Consider the following 8,564-nt stretch of genomic DNA (forward strand, 5'->3'; position numbering starts at 1 on the left):
TATCAGTCTTTGCAACGTTATTTACAAAATAATTTCCAAGATGCTGGTAAATCGTATGCAAAGGTTGCTATAATTTTGTATTGATGAGGCACATAGTGCTTTTGTGCCAGTGCGACTTATTATGGATAACATTGTGGTGGCTTATGAGATGTTACATTCGTTTTTAAAAAGGCGAAAAGGTAAATAGGGTTATTATGCTTTAAAGTTGGTTATGAGTAAAGCGTGTGATCGAGAGGAGTGGAATTTTCTTTGGTTGGTTATGGAGCGGATGGGTTTTTCGGAGTACTGGATTAATTTGTTAAAGATGTGAATATTGTTTGGTATTACGTCGTTATGAACGGTGTGGAAAGTGATCGATTTCTTCCTGGTTGGGGTCTTCGCCAAGGAGACCCATTGAATCCCTATATATTTTTTATATGTAGTGAGGGTTTATCATCCTTGCTAAGGAGAGAGACCGATGCTGGAGAAGCTCAGGGTGTTCGATTGAATAGATAAACACCCAAGATTTCTCATTTATTGTTTGCGGACGACAGCCTTATTTTCGATGAAGCCACTATACGGTAAGCTTCCAAAATTAAGGAGATTTTACGAATTTATGGCGGTAGTTCAGGACAAGAGATAAATTTTGATAAATCTGGATTGTTTTTTAGCTCTAATGTTATTGAGGAGAATCGAGGAGATGTCCAACAGGTTTTTAATATACTCATGGAATCCAATCCAAAAACATATCTTAGACTTCCAGTTTTAGTATGCCGTAAGAAACGGGGAGCTTTCTTACAATTAAAGATAAATTACAGAGCCGAGTAAGGAGTTGGAGCATTCGTACACTCGCTCAAGGAGGAAAATAAGTTTCCATCAAATATTTTCTCCAAGCAATTCCGTTACATGCAATGTCTTGCTTACTATTGCCTAAGAGTCGTTGCTCAGAACTGGAAGGTGTTATGGTTCAGTTTTGGTGGCAAAAGCCAGAAAAATAAGAGGGGTATTCACTTTTACCAATGGTCTTTTCTTTGCCACTTAAAGGAAATGGGTGGACTTGGCTTACGTGATATGGGTAAGTTTAATATCGCCCTTTTAGCAAAACAGGGTTATAGATTACATACCAACCCAACTTCCCTAGTCAATCGTGTACTTAAGGCGAAACACTACGTGAATGGAGATTTTCTTTTGACAAATTTAGGTGCCTCGCCATCTTTTATTTGGAGGGGTATTTGGTGTGCTAAAAGACTTCTGGTTGCCCAATGAGAGACTATCGCGAGTTGCATCCACTCAAACTGATAGAGTAGAAGTTGTGGCTGATTTAGTAGATGTGGGATCTCGATCGTGGAAAGCTGATATGGTGCGAGGAATTCTTATTGCTCTAGAAGCAAAAATTGTTTTGGGGATACCTCTAGCGAGATTTGAACATGAAGATTGCTGAGTATGGAATGGTGAAAAATCCAGAGTTTACAGTGTGAGAAACGGATATCGGTTATTTCCTACCCCCGAATTAGACTCCTCGGATATGACGTTATTTTGAAGTCTTTGGGAGTGTACGTGCCAACAAAAAAATTGAACTTCAGGTTTGGAAATTTATACATAATTTCATCCCTACACGCCAGAATTTATACAGTAAACGCATTTTACGTGATCAGTTTTGCCCCTCATGTCTAAATGTGATTGAATCAGGATTTCATATTCTGCAAGATTGTTTATTAGCCAAATTAGTCTAGAACGAATTAGGCTTTCAGTGGCCTAACCAGTTATATGATGTTTCATTAATCGATTGGCTTAAATGGAGTTTCAGTAATCTAGCGAAATCCAAACATTCTGACTAATTGTGACGATGTGGGCATTATGGTATGCTAGAAACAAAGCCATTCATGATGAAAGATTGTCACGCATGGAAGAGATTACTACCTTCGGTGTAGGCTCAATGTTTGGAGTTCGAGGTAGCCCATCGAAGTATCCAGACTTCTCCGATGCAATTGTTAATGCGGTGGAAGCCTCCTCCTCTATTTGTAGCCAAGGTGAATTTTGATGCTAGATATGTGAACCCACAACAGAAAATGTGGTCAGGGGATTTAATCCGAAACAATGAGGGATTAATTATGGGTGCATGTAGAAGATATATAGAAGGGTTACCTCGGCTTCTTCAGACGAAAGAGGTGGCAGCCGTTCATGCGATTCAATTTGCGGCAGATTTGGGTTTCCCTAACATTTATCCTGAAAGGGGATTCCAAAACAGTCATAGCAAAACTTTCATCTGAAGAACTAGATCTTTCAGAAATTAGTCCATTCACCTGTGAAGTAAAGGGCTTTGCTAAGGAATTCCATGCATGTAGCTTCAGTTTCGTCCACCGATCAGCAAACGCGGCGGCTCATTTGTTGGCTACCGATTCAGATGCAGGAGATGAGGACCGCTTCTAGTTGAAGAAGGCCCATGGAGAGTAGAACGACAGGCAGTGGAGGATAGACGGTGGTTAGATCCACCGTAGCCTGTTGTAGAAAAAGGAGATTTTTTAGAGGATTTGGCTCCATTTATTTCTTGAAAGCTTCTCTGTGTTGTGCGTTCAATGTTTTCTCAAGTTCACAAAGGAATTGAAAGGCCAGCAATTTCTTTTGCCATTTTGTTCTATTTCTTTGTCGTGATACTGGATAGTTATGTTGTATGATAGACTTAATATAAGGTTAATGAAAGTTTTTATCGAAAATATTATTATTTTTTAATATTTTTAATAAAATGCTATCTAAAGTTTTATTTTTTTTTATAAAAAATGTTAATTTTGCTAACTAATTTTCGGTCGAATCTAATATTAACATTTTTTATAGAAAAAATAATGTTTTATGTAGCGCTTTACCAGAAATGTTAAACATTTTAAGTATCGCCCAATATTAACATTTTCGGTAGAAAAAATAATGTTTTATGTCGTGATTTACCGAAAATGTTAAAAAAATATTAACATTTCCGGTAGTGCATTTCCTTAGCGGTATATTAAGGCTGTAGTACTTGAGACATCCACGTGATGGGTAGTTATACTGTACGACAACTTTAATATACAACTAAGGAAATGTCCTAACGGAAATATTAATATTTTTTTAACATTTCCGATAAAAATCCTACATAAATTTTTTTTTTACTAGAAATGTTAATTTCGCTAACTAATTTACGATAGAACTCAATATTAATATTTTCAGTAGAAAAAAATAATGTTTTAGGTAGCGCTTTATCGAAAATATTAAACATTTTATGTAGCGTCTAATATTAATATTTTCGGTAGAAAAATAATGTTTTAGGTAGCGTTTTACCGAAATATTTAAAAAATATTAACATTTACAATAGCGTCTTTCCTTAACCGTATATTAAGATTGTCATACTTAATACATCCCCATACAATAACCTTAATATATAACTAAAAAAATACTATAACAAAAATATTAATATTTTCGATAAATTGATATCTAAAATATTTTTTTTTGGAAATATTATTTAAAGGTTGCATTTTATTTTGATAGCTGTCATTTACTTTATTAGGCTGCATTGTTGATTGTGTAATAGGTGGAACGCACTTTTTTTCATTTTTAATAAAGCAAACACTTTTGTTTCAAAAAAAATATATTATACTGAAAAAATGTTTTAAAATAATAATATATTAAAGTGCTCAAATTTTTATTTCAAATACACATAAAATTTATGTATTTACATTAGGCTTAATTGTTGACAAATATGATTGAACAATTTCCGATGATGTCCGTCCTAGGGACGGCATGTGACTCGAATCTAAAAGGTTTTGATCTGATCTAATTTAATCGGGTCAAGTTTTTTAGAGGTTGTGTTTGGATTGGGTCGGGTTCGGGTTTAGGATGAAAAATACCTAATCCGATCCAACCCAAAAAAAACATATAATTTTACCTTTATATTAAGAGATAATTAAAATAATATTTATTTATATATTATTTTTCAATTAAATCCTTATTTTTATTGAATAAAAATAATATTTTTAATAAATTTATTATTTCGGGTCGGGTTAGTTGGAGTTCAGATTTTATCTCAGAAAATCAAGTCGGGTTCGGGTCGAGCAGAGGGTGTATATTTTTTGGGTTGGGTCGAGTTCGTGTCGATGATGTATAATTTTAGGGTCAGGTCGGGTTGTCCGAAAATCTGACCCGACCCGACTCAACCCATGCCCATCCCTAGTCGGTCCCAAGAGTCACATGTTGTAGGGTAAACGATCATATGGCCGACAGTCCATCCAATACACCCATAGCTCGGCTTAGGACCGTCGATTTGAATTTGAATATTATTGAGTTCGACTCGATTTAAAAAGTGTAAAATTAAGCTTGAGTGGACTTTAAAACTCACGAGTTTAAAACTGTCAAACTCGACTCAAAAGCTTGCGAGCCTAAAATTTTCAATCTTGACTCGAAATCAAAAAATTGAAGCTTAACTCGAGCTAAAAAAAACTTGAAATAAAAAATATGAACATTAAGTAAGTACATGAAAGTATTATATTGTATTTAAAAAAAGAACAACGTATAAATGTTAATATTATTAATAATTTAATTTAAACAATTTAAAATTTTAATATATATTTTTTTGAGTTGTTCACAAGCTTTTCGAGTCGGATATCAAGAAGCTCGCTTCGACCCGTTAAGAATTTGAGCTCAGGTCGAGTCTGTTCGATCCAAGAATTAACCGAACTTTGAACGAATTCGAGTAATTCGTGATATGTCTCGTCTTATTTATAGTCTTAGCTCGGCTTCAAACCCATTATATAAAACAGGGTTGATTTGTTTTCAATTCCCCCTAAAAAATGTTTAAATGTCTTTTTCCTGCTTAAATAATTAATTTTGAATTATCAAATCGTATAGTTATGAATGAGCTGTTATTTAACTATTTTAATTAAACTTTTCTTTTTCTTTTTCTTTTTAAAAAAAAAACATTCTATTGATTAGGAGGAGTTTTTGTTGAAGTTTTTCAGTTTGTTGGTAACTTATGAAGCACGTTAACTCAATATCAATGGCGACCCCCTCCTCTAAAGCTTCTAATTATACATATAATGATGTTACCAACAATAGCATTGTAATCATTATATGGTTTGGTTCATAATTAATCAAATAGAAAAAATAATTTTAGTCATATTTATACCATTTATTACCTTTTTAAAAATATTTTTGGGAGAAATTAACACTATGATTATATTTAATTAATCAAAAAATTTTATATTGTTTTGAAAGGAATAAATTAAAGGGTAAACTATTTATTTGGTTGCTCATCAATTTATGTGTTTCTTGGTCACCCACTGAAAATGATCAAACCTAGCGTACACTTTCAAATAATAGCAATGGCCAAATTGATACAATTTATAAGTTATAGGGACTAAAAGTACAATTCTATGGTGTCATATAACCATTTATGTTAAACCAACAGTAAAACCTAACAACATATGATCAAAACATAAACAAACTTAAGATTGGGTATGATTTACAAAAAAGAATTTGGATGACTAAAATAAAAATGTGAGAATAGGTGGATGGCCAAATAGTTCATTTACCCTAAATTAAATTAAAAGGTATAAATGATTTCAGTTTTGGAGTCCCAGTCACTTTATTATGTGTGGAGCGTCCATTTCATTCATAACACAAAATTAAAAGAAATACTTTTATTTTCTTATACCTTCATTGCCACCTTTCATCATAATTATTATATTCAATAAATGGAATTTTATATGCATATAAAAATTAATTCATAAATACCCAAATAAGCGATGAATGTTTATTTAACGCCATATGTAATTACGTATCATGTCTAATGGATTAAAATTTAGGATAAATTACACAAATGGTCCTCCAACTATAGGATAATACTTTGTTTAGTCATTGACTATTAAAAGTTATAAAATTGTCCCCGACTATAGGGAGTTGTTTTGTTGAGTCCCTTGACTATTAAAAAGTTACTATTCATTATGTTCTAAATTTGTCATCGTCCATTAAAAAATTAACGTTAGTCTGAGCTGGACGTTAACCTATTGACTAAGATATGATAAAATTTGATCTCATAATCTCAAACGACTATCATATCTCAGTCAGCATATTAACCTCCAACTCAGATGATCGTTAATTTTTTACGAAAAATGATGAGTTTGGAACATTATGAATAATCGGGTGACCATTTTGTAACTTTTAATAGTCAAGGGACTCAACAAAACAACTCCCTATAGTCAGGGGACTAGTCCGGATTCAATAAAACACTATCGTATAGTCAAGGGACCATATGTATATTCTACACTAAAATTTAAATATTTGAATAAAATAGATATGAAAAAATGAACATATGCTTTAAACATGGAAATACAACATTCCATTAACCCCATTTGCCTTCTGCAAACCTCCATCTTCCTCCTCTCCCTCTCTCTTAAAGGTCTGAATCTGATCAGTTGTCTGTTTTCCTTTTGTTGGTGAAGTTTTGAATTTGGTTTTTGTTGTAGATAAGGTAGTAGAGCGTTGAAAAGATGAATACCAGAGCCATGCCGTCTCTGCAGTCAAGGGAAGCTCCACTGAAGCATGGAAAAGTAGGTATTTTTCAAGGTGAATTTTCCCGGAAAATGTCAACTTTATAGGCTTAATAAGGCTGATTGTGTGTTAAACTCTTCTCTTTGAAGGAGAAGGAAGAAATCCAGCCAACAGTCGCCACAAAATCAGCACTTGATGTTGATTCAGACATACTTAGAACAAGGAGTACCGTGTAGTCCAGATATGATTATGAATCAATTGGTGACAACAAGAAACCATAAATATTGGGACTTGGGGGCACTCTGAATGCAGTAACTATAGAACATTTCATTATCAGATTTCCCTACCAGGCTACCACTCAAAATTTGTAAGTGGTGCCTCATTTCACTTTGTTTTGTAAACTTCACTTCTCTTTTCTTTTTCAGATTGATAATGAAGTTTCTTCGTTGTCATATATCTGAACCATTGGTGACATTTTCTCTTGCATGTGGAAGCTGGTCCTCTCCTTCTGTAAGTTTAATTTACTTCTTCACCAGTAGTCATTATTGAGTTTTGAAATAATTACAACACTCTTTCGGTGGTCCTGAGTTGAATGTTGCTTCATAATAATTGACTGTATGTATCAGTATCACTCAGTTTTAATGCCATTGTTTCCTTTTTTTCTCCTTTTATTTCGGCTATAAAGCACTTTACTAGTTTATGTTGATTCCGTCGAATGAAGGTTCGAACATATACTGGTTCTCAAGTTGAGCACGAACTTGAAGTGGCAAAGAGAGTACTTACAACATGGTCGTCTTGTAAATTTTGTTAGCCCTATGCCATAACAGTAAAATAGGCCTTTTAAAACTAAAATATTATTTAATGTAGACCTTGGACTTGAAAATTCTTAGGCTAAACATCCTAAATACACCTATATACAAAAGATTTGAAAAATTTTGGAGACCCTTACAAAATTTGGGCCCTGTGCAGTTGGGCAGCCCACACAGGCCCAAAATCGGCCCTGACTTGCAGGCTGCCATTGGAATCTCATCAACAAAGTTTGCATTCACAAAGATATTGGATTGGAAATGGCTTTGACTATGAACTAGGAAAAGAAGCAATAATCTTGAAAAAAAACATAAATGAATCTTTCTGGCATCCACTTAGAATGTTGCTTACAGAGTTTCAAGGGTGTTTGCAGTATTGCTTTTGTACATTCTTAGATCAAATACCAAGTATATAATAATTGTAAGAAGTGAGAAATGTTTATCAGGTATTTATATATGTAAGAAGAAGTGAGAAATGTTGCTCATTTATTGATTCGTTCATTTATGTTGAGGAAGAAGCTTGTTTATAAGCTTGTTTACTTGCTATTTTTTACATTTAAATATTAGTGATGTATGTACTAAATTGAACATATGGTGAAATTTAGAGTTTAAACTATGAAGCTTAATGAGTTTAAACACTAGTGACATAATTTTATCATTGTTTAACTTACAAATGAATGTGTGTGTGAGCGCTAAATGAACATGTTCGCAAACATATCAACGAACACTAAAAGATATATAAACGAACATATTCACGAACGTTAAACGGACATGTTCATGGATATAAATAAACATGTTGGTGAATACTAAGTAACAAACACCTTCAAAAATAAATAAATGAACACGAAACGAATATAAACATAAACATAAACACCTTTAAAAATAAACAAACAAATACGAATACTTGTTGTTTGTTCAAGTTCAATTCATTACACCCACAGAAGGGACGATAGGATCACAACTTTGTCTTAGGCAAGGTGGTCCTAATTTCCGTCCACCCAAATGTCAACTATATGCATCATATAAAGCCTATACGGAAAAAAGGGCCTTATAGCTGTAATATCTCAATTTAGGGGTCAAATTTTAAGTTTTCAAAAGTTATATGCAATTTTAGAAAGTTGTAGGAAATTCGGGGACCCAACCTTAAATTTGCCCATTTATCTTGGGAAGTGAAAATCAAAACCCGTGAAACCCCAAAAAGCATCCCGATATTTTATAATTTTGCAAAATCATCCCCCAAAACTTGTTCTTCACTGACGAGTCTCA

The 8,564-nt window shown here is 33.4% G+C and overlaps 1 long non-coding RNA gene across 1 annotated transcript; it reads left to right on the forward strand.

Annotated features, from left to right (window-relative positions):
- Window positions 1–6,312: 6,312 nt before the first annotated feature.
- Window positions 6,313–7,483, forward strand: LOC120183106. Its single transcript, XR_005521914.1, has 3 exons — window positions 6,313–6,400; window positions 6,468–6,551; window positions 6,642–7,483. It is a non-coding gene; the product is annotated as an uncharacterized LOC120183106 (long non-coding RNA).
- The last annotated feature ends 1,081 nt before the right edge of the window (window positions 7,484–8,564 follow it).

The sequence above is a fragment of the Hibiscus syriacus genome, unplaced genomic scaffold (genome assembly GCF_006381635.1).
Source record: "Hibiscus syriacus cultivar Baekdansim isolate YM2019G1 unplaced genomic scaffold, ASM638163v2 tig00003725_pilon, whole genome shotgun sequence".
Taxonomy (NCBI): Eukaryota; Viridiplantae; Streptophyta; class Magnoliopsida; order Malvales; family Malvaceae; genus Hibiscus; species Hibiscus syriacus.